At 44.9% G+C, this 14,118-nt stretch overlaps 1 long non-coding RNA gene across 1 annotated transcript in view; it reads left to right on the top strand.

The window, feature by feature from the left end:
- Nucleotides 1-4,094, top strand: part of LOC130148952 (uncharacterized) — a 44,132-nt gene extending 40,038 nt beyond the window's left edge. The window contains exon 5 of the long non-coding RNA XR_008821717.1: nt 3,313-4,094. This is a non-coding gene — a long non-coding RNA (uncharacterized LOC130148952). The remainder of the gene's footprint in view (nt 1-3,312) is intronic.
- The last annotated feature ends 10,024 nt before the right edge of the window (nt 4,095-14,118 follow it).

Below are 14,118 nucleotides of genomic sequence, written 5' to 3'. Positions count from 1 at the left end.
CAAAGCCTGTGCCACAGATCCCTCCAGTGTTTCAATCAATGTAATATCTTGCCTTGATAGAGCAAGTTTTCAACCACCTTATGTCCTAGAACAGCCACAGCCATTGACCAATCGCTGTTTTGAAATTGTGTCATATTTTACCTATCACTTTCACTGTGCCTTTCTGCCTCTATCTTTTCTCTGAGCACCTCACTTTATTATTTAAAAATCCTTGTAAGTGATAATGCAATGGCTGGAATTGGCCAAGAACAACATGCAGTTCAACTGGAAATCAATTCCTCTGCCTAATTACATGGAAGAGCAACAACATACACATTCCTACACAGAGTAGCAACTTGCTCATTAATAATCATTAACTTAATTGTTTAGCTGAAAGACAAAACAGCCATACCTCCCAAAACTTACTTTTTCTCCTTCCAGAACTTCGTGAATTCTAGAAAGCAGCATGTAGTCCAGCAACTGTCTACAGCAGTAGCTCTTTCTCCAGTGCCACCTTTTTATATGGTGGTACCCAGTTGATCACAGTGAACATGGTGAGTGATGCCAGGTGACTTCTTTGACTCTGTTCCAAGCAACAAAGGCCCAGCCCTTCCTGTGGTATCCTCAGGTATCACATAACTACTGCCACTTGTTAAAAAAAAATTGAACTCCAGTAGCGGTCTCTGTCCTTCTCCACCCATTCAGCATGGAAATGAGCTGCCTTAAAGTGAGAATAGCTTATAGGAAAGGTCATAGAATTCATGTAGACTTGATAGTGCAATTGTATAGACAAAATTTCTGTATTATTTTCCCAAGTGGGTTTGTGGGGGGCCGTTGAACATCCCCTGGAAAGCTCAGAACTTGGCAGAATTTTACTGTGTAGTCTCATGGAAATTAAGTCTCAGCTCCAGTAGGAAGTTAATGACTAGCCAACAAAGAGGCATCACATAACACTGTTTTAATAAACTGTTGCTGCAGTTACTGGTTGTTATGCACTTACTCTGGTACAGGAAACATTTCCTCAGTAGTGGTGTAAAGAAAAGCATTGAATCTATGTAAGGACAGTTTCCTTGCAGGCTTGTTAGGATACTTCTGTTGTGATGGGCTAATCATCTGTTCTGTTGTACTTTTGATCCCAAAGGGATTGTTTGAATAAGCTCACAGTCTACATTTTCCTATGATTTTTCTTAGCTACTTGCTCTATTCAACTATCTCTTTTTTTGGCTCAGGAAAGTGCTTCTGTATCCTAAAAACTGAAATGGGTGCAAACTCTTGCTGAATTGAATGTAAGAACTTACAAACAGACTCTTCTGAATTTGACCTGTGAATCCCTGGCTTCACCTGTCTCTGTCAGAGGAATTCCTAAGCCAGGGAATGGAAACGTGTCTTTGTACTTAAGGGCCCCATGGTGGATTTGTCTTGCATGAATTTGTCTAATTGCATTTTGGCATCTCTGGTGTCCGGTGACAATGAATTCCATCTCTGAGCTTCCAGTGGATGGAAAGATGCTTTGTTCTGCTTCTTTGGAAGCTTCTGCCCAATAACAGAAAGGTTTGGTGGGGTTTTGCTTCAGAGGAGGTAGGTCAATACCTTGGAGGTATCAGAGGGGTTTGCCAGGGGCTGGACTGCTGCTCCACTGGGGAGTATGGGAAGGTGGAGGAAGACAGCAGCCACTGCAGGCACCTGAATGGCCGGAGCCAGTTGGACCTTGGGCGGTCAGTTGTGTGCTTGAGGTCAGGGAGTGAAGGGAGATTTTAAAAACACTGATGAAGGCTGATAGGTGCGAGACCGGTTTGTCGTCTTGTATATCTGTGATTTAAAGGTTTGTGGGTTGTGGCTTAATGTCAAGAGGATGGTTTTAGAAGAGGAAGTTCTTTGTTTCTGTGGTCGTCCCTGATGCAGTTCTGAAATGTGAGTTTCATCTCAATAGTGAAAGGAAGGTGACTCTTCAGCTTTAGGGGAGGTGAATTACGGTCCTTTGTCATACATGGCCATGCCTTTAATCCTTGCCGTTTGTAAGGACCCTGCCAAGCTCCTGTTAATATGGACACAGTTGATTTATTATCACCTGCTACTTTTCAAAGCTTTACTTTCTTCAGTACACCAAACACTCAGGAGTCCTGTGAGGCCTGTCGGCGTCTGTTAGAAGTCTGACCAAATATGTCTGTCTTGAGTGACTAGTCGTGCAGGCTGTGATATGACTATGAGAGCAAATACTGCTCACACAAGTGACAATTATTGAATTAGATTGTAGTCAGAATCGGCAAAATTTAAATGCTATCTTGATATTTCCTCTTGTGTCATCAGAGCCCTGAGATTGAGCTGGTGAGAAATAGTAATGCTTCAGAGGTTTTTATGATTTTATTCAGAAGACGTTTGCTCCCGTGCTGTATTTCAAAGCCCAGGTTAGCTTCCTGGACACCCAGTCTTTAGCAAAGTATCATCAGTAACGTGTGATTCACAGTATGCAGCCAGTCTTGATTTAAATTAGTGCTAGAATGAACTGAACGAGGTATTTTTCACTCTCCATTAAGCTTTTTGGAAGTTGTCAGATACTTTGGAGGCCAGCTGTACTTTCACAAGAACTTGCTGCTGAGGTCAGTGGGTATTTTGATCTCTGACAGGCTTGGTACCTCTTGTTCTCAGGACGGAATCAAGAGTTTTATCTTTAATTGAAGCAGCTTCTGGAATGGGAAAGAGGAGGAATGCAGAAAGCACTACCACTCACGCTGAGAACTCAGCCCAGGGGAAGTAGAGTTATACAAAGTGTGTTTTTTATGAAACAGTTTTGACTTCTGAAGGAAACATTGATTTTGCACCTCGCTAGGAGCCAAACCAAGCCCCGGTGTAAACCATGGATAAAACCAGGCTGTTGCAAGATGATTGGGTGTAAAGAAACCCATCCTGTACAGGTCCTGAAAAGATCGGGGCTGCTGTGCTTGTCTCCTCCCAAGGCCTGTTGTTCGGCTGGTGGAAGCACCCAGCAGGACCACTTTCTGACTTGGTTTATGCCAAGGGCTTATTATAGATCACCTCTGTCATCTCCTCTGGCCTGTTTCAATCCCCACATTTCTGCTGCCGTTAAGGGAGTGTCAACATGTGACTGCTCTCTATGCATCCTCTTCCAGGCCACTCACTCCAGCTCCAGGAGCTGTTACATTCCTCTGGGACGCTCGTAAGGAGTGAGGCAAGAGCTGGTCTGATGCCAGAAGATGTCCCTCATGATATCTCTGCTCCTGGCTGCAAACAGGTTGATTGGGGGGGTGGGGAGGTGGGTTGTGTAGTCTGATTGCTTTTAATCCTACTTACTTCCACATTCATCTGTTATCACAGTACATGCTCTGAACTTCCTTAACACTTGAAGATCTCACCTTCCCCCATTGCTACATCCAAGATGGTAGCAGTATTTTGTTCATGCGATCTCCACATGGGCCCTGGTGTTAGGCTCAATGACTCTTTACATCCCTCTTCAGCAGGAAATCCTCCCCTCAGAAATACCTGGGGTAAGTATATCCTTGGGGCAAGCTGCCCTGTAAGGAAAGGTGTTCTGAATGATGATCGTGGACTGAGATTTACTCCAAACATAAACCTGGCACACTGCCTGCATACCCCTGCATTCTCTGGGGCATTGTGAGATGCAGTTTTTCACCTGTCAGATATTAGGGCTGCAATTTTCCTACATGAGGTCAAGGATATAAGCTTTCTTTAAATGAGGAATCAATCCTGCACTTGACTCTGCAGGCACTGTGTTATCAGTGTCTCATGCATTACTTCAGAGCACAAACATGTTCTGTGTCTACAGCAATAAACCAAAGAGCTTTTATATTTTCAGTTGTGTTATGGTAAACTACATAAATGTTATTTGTTGCTTTTCTTCATGTTTACTGTTTGGCAGTGTGATTTACCTCCTCCTCCTCTGTTGGTGAAAGGAATTTTTAAATTAAATCCACAAATCTTGCCCTTTACAACAATTTTCTGTTGGGGACAGGTATTTCTTTTGTATTGTTTCTTGGTGTTTTTTTTCTCTAGGCTGTATTCTGTATTTTGCTTCACACATATCATCTTAGATGCATGTGGGAGGCTTGGAATAAAATACCTCTTTGTTTTCTCCTGCACATTAAAACTATCTGTAAATATGAACACGAACCTGAGTTTAACCATCACATCCCTGAATGGATCAGTGTGCATTTTTTGTGGCAGCCTGCATGTACCATGCTGATGCTCAGAGCTCATTTCTTTCTGAGGGGAGTGCCCATACCATCGTGACCATCAGTGTTCTCAGGGGATTTGTGGCTAGTCCTGCCCGAATGTCACAGGGGCTCAGCTGGGCTGGGGATGTTTCCGTGTCTCTCCTGCAGTGCGCTCTGCCAGCTAAATAAATGCCTGCAAGTGCACTGATTATTTGGAAAGGGTGTTGCAGGGTGTGCCTGCGACGCAGGTCCTGTTCTGCACCCCAGGCAACATGCACAGGTGAGTGCCACCTGCTTGCTGGTGGCTTTTGTATGGAAATGAGGACTGGGTGACATCCTCAATGGTAGCAGCTCCTGAGGTATGGGGCACAGCCACCCAGTGAGAGTCCCTGGGCAATTCTGCAGTGAGGAAGAGGCTGATAACAGATATTGACCGTTACCAGTGGCCCATTACAGTTACTGCATTAGGGGGTCAGTTCTGGGATGTAGCTGGGAAGTAGCTGCTCCTAAGTCAAGCAACTGACTGTCACCTTCGTCGGGGTCAGGCCCTCTTATCCAGTGAGAAGGGCGTGTAAGGGTGCTGTGATTACACCTTACAGCATTATCTACTCAGGGCTTAACTTGGTATTAAAATGGTAGCAAAGCCAAATCACCCTTCAGGTGATGTCCTTGTATGGCTATGCTGCAGCAAAACAAGATCACTTGAAATTGTCACTGCCCTGAACTGGCACAATCTTTCTCATCCAAAGAATCCTTTATTTCCAGGATTTAGCCACCACTGTGTGTCTGAGAGGGACAGTGTTAAACAAGGGGCTGAAAGTCTCAGTGAGAGAGTGAGTTACAGTGTGTCACAGACCATCTGATGGGATCAGGGAACTGAAAGGAAGGTGAGTATAAACAACAGCCCAGTTGGAGTTTATTTTTGCTTATTTATTTCTTAAGAATGAATGACCTGGGAAAAATTTTTTTTTTCAGAAGCACCTCATTGCTGAGATATTTTGTTATGCTTCATCTCCCAGAGTTTTGTCAGCCTTACCATTGCTATGCTGTCTAGCTGCCTTGCCCTTTTTTATTGATAACAAGACAATACTGTAAGAAGATGGTCCTTCTTTTGTAAGCCTTTTGTGGTGGCAGTGGAACTGGTTAAAAAAACAAAGGATCTGACTCTCATTGTCATTTACTTTTACATGAATCTGGACTCACTTCAGTGACTTGGACATTGTGTCTCTGCAGTGTAGCCTGTAGCAGGATCTGTTACACCTCCTTCACACCCTCCTTTCCTTTCCCTGGCCCATGAGATGCTGTGTGACTCATCTGGGAAGTTAAGCAAGATTCCCCAACTGTTTTCTGCAGTGCTGTTGTCACGCATAGCCTAGGGTGTGAGCAGCATCACTGCATTGACCTGCATTTTCCTTCAGAGGCTCTTTCCATTTTGTATTTGTTTCCTGGCATGTTACTCTCCTTGCACTTTGAATGTAATTCTGTGCCTAAAGGTGAGCTCAGTTTCTTGATGTACCTTAGCACACGAAGGAATCTCAGTGAACTATGACATAAAAGAGCATTAGGTGGCTTTATTGTGCTGCTGTGATGATGTTTGGGTCTCATGTCCTTGCCCATCTCAGGAACGCTGTAAATCACTTCTGGAGCAAACAAGACCACTGAACAGGCCATTTCTGTTCACTGGTGCTTTACTGTGGAGGTGAAAATCTCCAGTTGTAGCAGCTGGAAGTGGAAAATTTTTAGAGAGCATGGTCACAGTTACTTTAAGAGTTGCTTTTGAATGGATAAATCTGGTTACTTGCCACTCCTGTCCAACTGCACTCAGCACAGAGATGCTAGAAGCTGACTTTGGCTCATGTTGTTGCTTGTTGGTTGACCTCCAGCGTAACGTAGCCTTATTCTGGGATCCTCTGTGTTGCACTCTGAGCAACTATGCAGAAAATCCCTAGTACTGAAGCTGAATTTTGCACTTGTCTATATTTATTCTTTTCGAGCCTTGCCTTTTGATAGCTCTTGGACCCACAGCATCCCAACAAGGCATGTCTTGGTGCTCTGACTTTTGTTCCAGGCAAAAAAATGTTTGGGAAGCAACCTGCTAACTTTAAAGGCCTATAACCATTTCACGTTTTTGGTTGGGTTTTTTTTTTTCTCCAGTACTGCAGAAACAATTTTTTTGCACTTTCTGGTCTTAAGGCTTGCTACTGTTTGCAGATTATGAAACTAGAGCAAAGCAAAATTCACGTTGCATTTGAGTGAGACCCATGTATTCCTCTTTGGTCTCACCTCAAACTCCCCAGCATCAGGTGGAGCGAAGCCTAGCTCTTCCTTCTCCAAAAAGATAGTGTATTGTACACACAGGCTCTTTGCAGAGGACTGTGTTGCCCAGGGCAGAGCTTTCTGCCCAGACTGTGGGGAGCAGTGGCCGTGCAGTCCGCAGTTTACAGAACATGATGTTTCCAAATGATGTTCACATAAAGCTAGCAGATAAAATGGCTGAAATCCCACATTGTAACTCCAGAGCCCATTGAATTTATGTAATTGATAAAAGTAAGATAAGACAACACTTGGGAAATGCTTCAGATAGCTCTGTTACATGGCGATAGCCCATTACAGACAGGTGTTTCCTTTGTGTTGCTGGAGATTACAACAAAAGCATTTGAGATTTGGCATTTGGTAAAATGGCATCTGCATTACGGAATCCAGCCGTAGTGCTTTGTGCAGGCACACGGCCCATGGGATTGCCGCTCTGGGACTCAGTCAGTCTCTTCTCTGCTTTGCAATGCATTATCGTGTTATAGCAAAGTTACTCTGCTGTGAAGGTACTGCATGCTTGTGAAGCCACCTTTGGGTGTGGGAGACCCGGGTGAGTTCCTGCCCTGCACAGGCATCAGCGTTAGAAGGGTGTGACACAGAACACTCTGCCCAGAATTAAAAATCAATTGAGGACTCAAATCTGGACCAAATCTAGTGAGAAGCAGTTTCTTGTTTTCAACAAGGACTGGCTGAAGGTGGCCCTGAGTGGCCAATTTCTAAAAGCCCTCAATTGCTCAGGTTTTTTCTGAACTTGTCCAGTCTGGGCTGTTTCCTAAGTTTTGTGAGTTATTGGTCAATGTCTGATTTGCTAACTGCGACTTTTTCTTAGACTACATTCTCAAGACAACTTGGAGACTCTTGCGAGGAGATGTTTTATTCTAGGGATTGAGAAGGACTTTTCCTTAGCAACTCAAAGGGAAATGTATTGTTAGATGTATAATGAAAGTACATAAAACTAGAGGATAAACAAGTGCCACGGAAAGATTTACGGTACAGACTGAAGAATCATAGTATTAAGGAGGCTAAGTCAGCAATAATTACAGACTCATTTTCTTTTTTTCCCCAATAGCAGTTAAATCTTTCTGGAAATAGCTGTTGCAGGCTTTGCTCTGTTTCCATGTCTACGCTTAAGTCGCTTTGATGGTAACATCAGTCCATCCCACATAGTTTCATATAAGCTGTTGCTCTAGGATGAAGACAGCTATGGAGGCAGATTTTTACTTCTGTTGATTTGACGAGCCACCAGCAGGTACTCATAGAGAAGGAGAGAACTTGCTGGATCATACTGGAGGGTCACGGGCTGAGACACAGGAACGGTGGCCATGTGGTCGTCTGTCTGGAGGGGCATAGTGATAGGTACACATTTCTGTCTAAGAAAAAATCACAATTCAAAATGTGGTTTTGTTCTGAATTGAAATGAAATCAGAAGTACAAGAATATATGAATGAAAAAACCCACACACCAGAAACGACTGATGTTTGTCTTTAATATTTTCCAGTAGAGTTTCCACAAAACGGATGCTGTTTTGTGAAATCTTCTATCTTGGTTAAAACAGCTTCTTCCCCATGGCTTTTTCCCCAGGTGAACGACTTAGCAGAGACCTCCAGTGGCAGCGGGAGAGTCCCGGGAGGGAGCCGGTAGGTTAGCAGGGCTGAGCTCCTGGTGCCCTCTGGTGCTTGCGTGCTCCTTGTCGCAGCCTGGTCCCAGGGACGTGCCGGCAGATGGATGTCCTGAGCCCGCAAAGCAAGGAAAAGGTGCCCAGCTCTGCTGGCTTACTGCAGTGACGCTGGTGGGTGGGTGCCTGGAAGGCTGACAGGTTTCAGGAGGCAGGAACAACAAGAACTGACCCTGCAGTGCTTTTCTTAGTTTCCTCCTCCCCGGTTCTCTTTGTGGCTTTGACCTTGCCATGTAATTTTTAACACAGTGCTTAATGTCCTATATTTCTCCTCCTGCCTTTCCTGTCCTGGAAAATAAGGACATAGACAGGCAATTTGTCTGTCTATGGTACTATGTGTTGTTATGAGTGTGATGTTCAACCAGGTTCACTTATTGTCTTCCTTGGTACAAACTTGGCAGTGCGAGGTTAACAGCTGGAATTGATCTTAAAGCTTGTTTTCTGTGTTTACTTTTCATCAGACACATACATGCATCAGGAAGGGGTTACACCTTCCTTATCTTACCCTACAGAGCGGGTCACTGCAAGGGACAGGGCAAGGCTGGATGCTGTGAGCTGAAGTAAGTCCCTTGCAGGTGCTTGGCGTAGCAAGGTGCTAAGTGGGTGTAGGGAGAAGGTACATAAGTGTTTAGGACTGGTGGTCTTTGGCTGACAGGGGTTTAGGGAGAGTGAGACAGGTTTTAGTCATTGAGTTAGACTTTCGAGTTCATGAGCTGGATCTCTGACTTTCATAATGTGGGCACTGTCTTTTCCCCTCCTTCTTTCTAGGGGCTTTGTATGGCCTGTCACTCACTATAGGTGACTATGTGTGCACACACCTGTGTATATATCTTTATATATAAAGACAAGGGCAGGTTAGACTGCTGTGCATCACAAGTTTTCAGCCTTGCTGTAAGGAGAAGCAGCTGAGAACGTGTAAAGTTTTTTAGCAGGTGACTGACTCATACAGGAGACCATTTTCTTGAAACTATAAAATACAGAGGTAGAGCTTCTTTGTACTTGAGAATAAGGAGTACCTGTCAATTATTGCTATATTTAGCTGCACTTCAGTGTACGGTAGAGATGGCCAAGTGCTGATGATGCTCACAATGGAGCCAGAAGGGGCAGGAGCATTGTTGAGTGCCCACAGCACTTCACCTTTTCTTGCCTGACCCTCTGAAAGGTGAGTGTATGCTTTGGGAGGACCCGCTCAGCCAAAGGACATGGGAGTTACGAGCATGTGGCACAGCAGCTGACACCAGGAGTGCTGCTCCTGGAGTGCAGGGTGCCAAATACTTGTAGTGCTGTGAGCACCACAGTGCAGCCAGAGCTGATGGTTGAGGGGCCAGTGCTGAGATAGCCTGGTTCTCCATGAGCAGACTGTCAAGGCTGGGCTGGGTTTCTGGGAGCATGTATCAGCTCTGAGTTTCCTGCTGCTGAAAACTGGTCTTTCAGTAATGTAAGTGACCTGAAATATGGTCACGCCTCTTACTCCTAGCTGCTGGTATGTCAAGAGTGTCTCCAACAGGCATAGTCTGAAGACCTAGTCCTAATGCATAGCTGAACAGGCAGGGTTAGGGCATTACTAAACAACACTTCTGCTCTCTAGTGCACCCAGTTGGTCACCAGTGAATACAAACCTTGTAATGAGAGGAAAGTCAGATGTCAGTCATTGGAGGGGTTTTTGGTTGTTTTTTGGTTGTTTGGGGTTTTTTTGGTTTTGGTTTTTTTTTTAGCTCAGTTGGACTTATAATTCAGGACAAGGTCTGAGTGTTACATGCAGGTGTTTTTTGACTTTGCACAAAACAAACATTACAGAGAAGTTTACAGAGGAGAAAGGGAGGTAGAAAGCAAGCAAAATCTCTTGTGTAAACCTCTGGGAAGGTGTAATATAGAAGCTGGGTTTTACTATAAGCTGATATTTTATGCTTTCTAGCCTTTTTATCCTGTCTTAATCATCTCCATTGCTTTTTTGTTAGTCTCCGTGACATTTCCTTTAGCAGTGTGCAGAGAATAGCTCTGGGAGTGTCATTTGGCCAGGGCAGGGTTTGCTCTGGAGTTACTACAACAGGGAATAAATCGAGATTGGGTTTTAGTCCTGAGGTGACTGAGGATTTGGCAAGTTTGACTGTAGGCAGGTCTCTGACACCCTTGGCTTTCCTCCTCCTCCTTTGCAACTTAGAAGTAGCCTCAAGCCTGTTAGCACAGGCAGGTGAGGGTAGATGGTCTTGCATGAGCTGTGAAACACAAACCTTCAGTGTCAGGTTCTGGTGACCCCACTAGCATTTGTAGGTGTGGGCGCAGTATATCTCAAAGCCAATAGTGTTTCTCTTCACATATTCTCTACTTGTAACTGAATGCTTAAGCAAACAGGGTGAAACAAGGCACTTATTGAACCAAATATTGCCTTGTTTATAAAAATCTCTTGAGCTGACATTTAACGAGCAGGCACGTAATACCACACAACCACATAACTGGATGTGACCTGTGCACTTGAGCATTCTTTTAAAGATCTATGCAGAGATAAGGATCAGTCCTGTCAGTTTGAAACTATACTTGCATTGATAGTAAATCTGGGAGTATAATTTTTGCTCAATCACTTTCTGAACCAATGGCCACTTCTAGTATCTGCCACTCCTTGAGACAGAGATGTGCAATTTAATTGCGTGTGTGGAGAGTCAGCTCCTTTTCTAGTCTGAACTCTCCCTCTGGTACTGTGAATCCATTGGTTTGCAGGGAAGGGTGGCTATGCAGCTGAAATGGGCCAGAATGCTCCATACTGCAAACTTCACAGTTGCCTATTCATGCTAAAGCTCTTTCACCAATGCTGACCACAGCAGTATATTCAAGAAAACAGTATTTATAGGTTACCTGCAAGATGAGGCTTTCAAAAAAATGCATCTTCTGTCTTAACCCAGACCCTTTCAGGCTGCCAACCTGAAACACTGCTCTAGGCAAAGTGATTGTAAGACTGACCCACTTTTAAGGCAGGTGTCCTGATGAATGCCTGGAGAGATCTTCTGACTTTGTCTTCTGTGATTTGGCAGGTAGGTGACAGCAGTTTTTGTCCAGAGCAGCAGGAGCAAGGGCAGGACTGCTGTGCGGAGGAAATGGAGCCATGGGGCAATACTAGTTGGTTCACTGCCACTGAAATCACAGTTCTGACGTGGGCATTTGTTAGTGTTTCCTTGTTTGCGTTTTTGGAGCGATAAAGAGTGGAGAGGTTTCAAACAGACTTGTTTCAGTTATTGGGGAGTCTTCCTTTGTGTGCCAAGTCCCAGTAAGCCTGAGATCTGTGCAGGGAGGATAAAAGGAAGGACTAAGTGCAAGTGGCGACTGTAGCATAGTACCAGTTTTGTGGGCTTGGAGCTGTTTTACCTTAGGCTGCAGGTTTTGCACCACTTCTGTCTTTATCCCCTTCTGTTGGCTCTAGACACAACCCTTTGCAGGGGGCTCACACAGCTCACTTGGCTCGAGCAGCAAGCCTGTCTATTGCCCCACCAACCAGGAGGTTTGCTCTAGGCTGAGACTTGATACTCATGTGTCTCTGTCTTTCCTTCTGGTTCCTTGTCAAGTCTGCTTTGGAGATCCTTCTAAAACCTGCTGTTGTGTTTGTCACCTTCTGACCTGTGGTCTACAGGGTAATTCAAGCAAAGGGTTGGATGCCGCAGCTGTATCATGTTGTGCTCCTCCAGGACTCAATATAGTCTACCTTGTCTGGGCATTTTGGTGTGATTTTGTTCTGTAACCTCTTCTGTCAGTATCTACGTGGGAGATTCATTCTTAGCTGCACTGACATAATGAAGGGATCTAGTGTGATGGACATGGATAGAAAGAATGAATGTAGCTTCTTTTTTAGAGCTGTGTGTCTCTAGATCCTCCTTTTATACCTGGGTCATGTTGTCCCAGCAGAGTCCTGAGATTTTCCTTCTTTAAGAGGCAACTGATGAAGAAACAGAAAAATAACTTCAGGTTTTTGAAAGACTGGAAGAAAGGTTTTTCTTCCAGTAGCCTCCTTTTGCCTTTCTGTTCAGTTATGACAGTTTCTGTTTTTCTTTGCTAGGTGGTATGCATTTGCTTTCAGCCTTCGGTATGACTTCATATAATTTCCATAAAACCTGCAACATTTTAGTCTTTTAACTGCCCCTTTTGGTTTCTATTCAGCAAGCTTTCTTATTTTGTGCTCTGTTGTTCCTGTTCTTAAACCTTTCCTTCTGATTCTGGGTCATGCACTGTGTTTAGGGTTGATGAAAAGGAGTGCACTGGTGAGGCTGGCTGGACCCAGTGAGTTGTGATGGCCCTTGCAAGGTTGCAGAGGAACTTGGCTGTGACCTGACTGATGTGTCCTGTAAAGGTGCTGTCCTGAGCTAATGGGAGACCTGACTTCTCTGAGAAAGTTTTTTGGATGAAAACGACAGGAAAAGCAGTGACTTTGGACTGAGCAGGGTGTGTGGTGTGCGTAGTGAAGATGGGATCAGGAAGGATTTATTTTCTGTTGCCACACCTGGCTTAACATGGCAGGAACACCTTGGGAATCGGTTGTACAATTTAGTGTAACTGAAGAACGCTTGAGCCGTACTTGACGCTACACATGCACAGTCAGGTTGGGTGGGAAGGCACTGACTCATTTTCTTGTGGTCCAAATCACATCGCAGACCTGTCCCGCTCCTGCCACCCACTGCAGGTTTCGTTGCCTCCCCTCCTGCCCTAGCCTCTCGGTATGTGCGTTAGGGATCGTGATGCAGAATTGGGCTTCACTCCCCACTTGCTATCACTGGGAAATTCCTGTGTTTGCAAAGAGGGGGAGGTGATGTGAAGGCACTGGATTTTTTTCAGTTTAGGAAAAAGGAAGCTTGCAGAGAGGGAGGAATGCAAGAGGGAAGGGAGGCAGAGAGAGGTCTCCTGTGTAATTATGTTGAGCCAGAAGTGATTGCTATTGCAGGTGAGCTCTAAAATCCCCCTCACGGGCCTATGCAAGGGCAGGCTGGCTGCACCTCTGTCAGCCTATGTATATACAATTGCACCATGGTGCAAGGGGTGACTGGGCAGTCTCAGAGACCCCTCCCAGATTTGTACTTCTTGGATAAGAGAAGATCTCTAGTTGCCTCCCACTGGGGACAAGTTTTACTAGCATTCCTGTTACATGCTCAGTATTCTGATTTGTCTGCAGCTGAGAAGCCTGATGCTGTAAAATTAGAAAAGTTCATAAAGGGTGGGGAGAGCAGTGCTTAGGAAGGGAACATGGTGCAGATTAATGACAGGGAGGGCTCTGTGTCTGGGAAGGTGGTAGCTGAGGGAGTGCTAGGCTCTGTCCCCTGAAAGACTTGTCTGCCCAGGTGTGGGCTGTGAATACTTCATTCTTGCTTAGTCACAGTTGCCACCTGGATCACTTCGTGCAGCTAAAGATATTCAGATAACAGGAATTAAGGTCCTAGACCACATCCCTTCCGGTCAGCGTGAAGGTTATTGCTGAATTATGGACGTAAAACCTGCTTTTCCAGAGTCGTGCCACTTCGTGTGCAACTGTGACATTATCCTGTCTTTCCATCCATCAGGGTGATCTTACCCTGCTCTGAAAACAGCACTGACATGCTAAGCAGTGCTGAGCCTCCTGTGGCAATGTGGCTGTGTCCCTGGGCTGGGCCAAGCTGGGATCTGGAAAGTGCAAGAAAACGTGCAACAGGCCAAACTGCTGCTCCCAGCTTTCAGTGCTACAAAGGGGTGAATCTGGATGTGGCATCACATCTAAAAGGTAAAAATCCTTTAGCTGGAGGCCTATTTTAGGGAGCTATAACTCTCGCTTAGGCTTATGAGAGCAGATGCAGTACCACAAATCAGCTTGAGCCTTATTCTACGTAATTACTAGAATTTTGCTTTGCTATGAAGCATGCAGAAATTATGATAGTGGCTCACTTATTGCTATGCTGAAATAATTGCCTGTCCTCTCATCTTTGAGCTCTTCTGTCTGTCGTCATCTCCTCA

This window comes from Falco biarmicus, chromosome 4 (assembly GCF_023638135.1).
Source record: "Falco biarmicus isolate bFalBia1 chromosome 4, bFalBia1.pri, whole genome shotgun sequence".
Lineage (NCBI taxonomy): Eukaryota > Metazoa > Chordata > Aves > Falconiformes > Falconidae > Falco > Falco biarmicus.
Note: the sequence above shows the minus strand (reverse complement) of the source record. Positions and strands in the feature narration are given on the sequence as shown.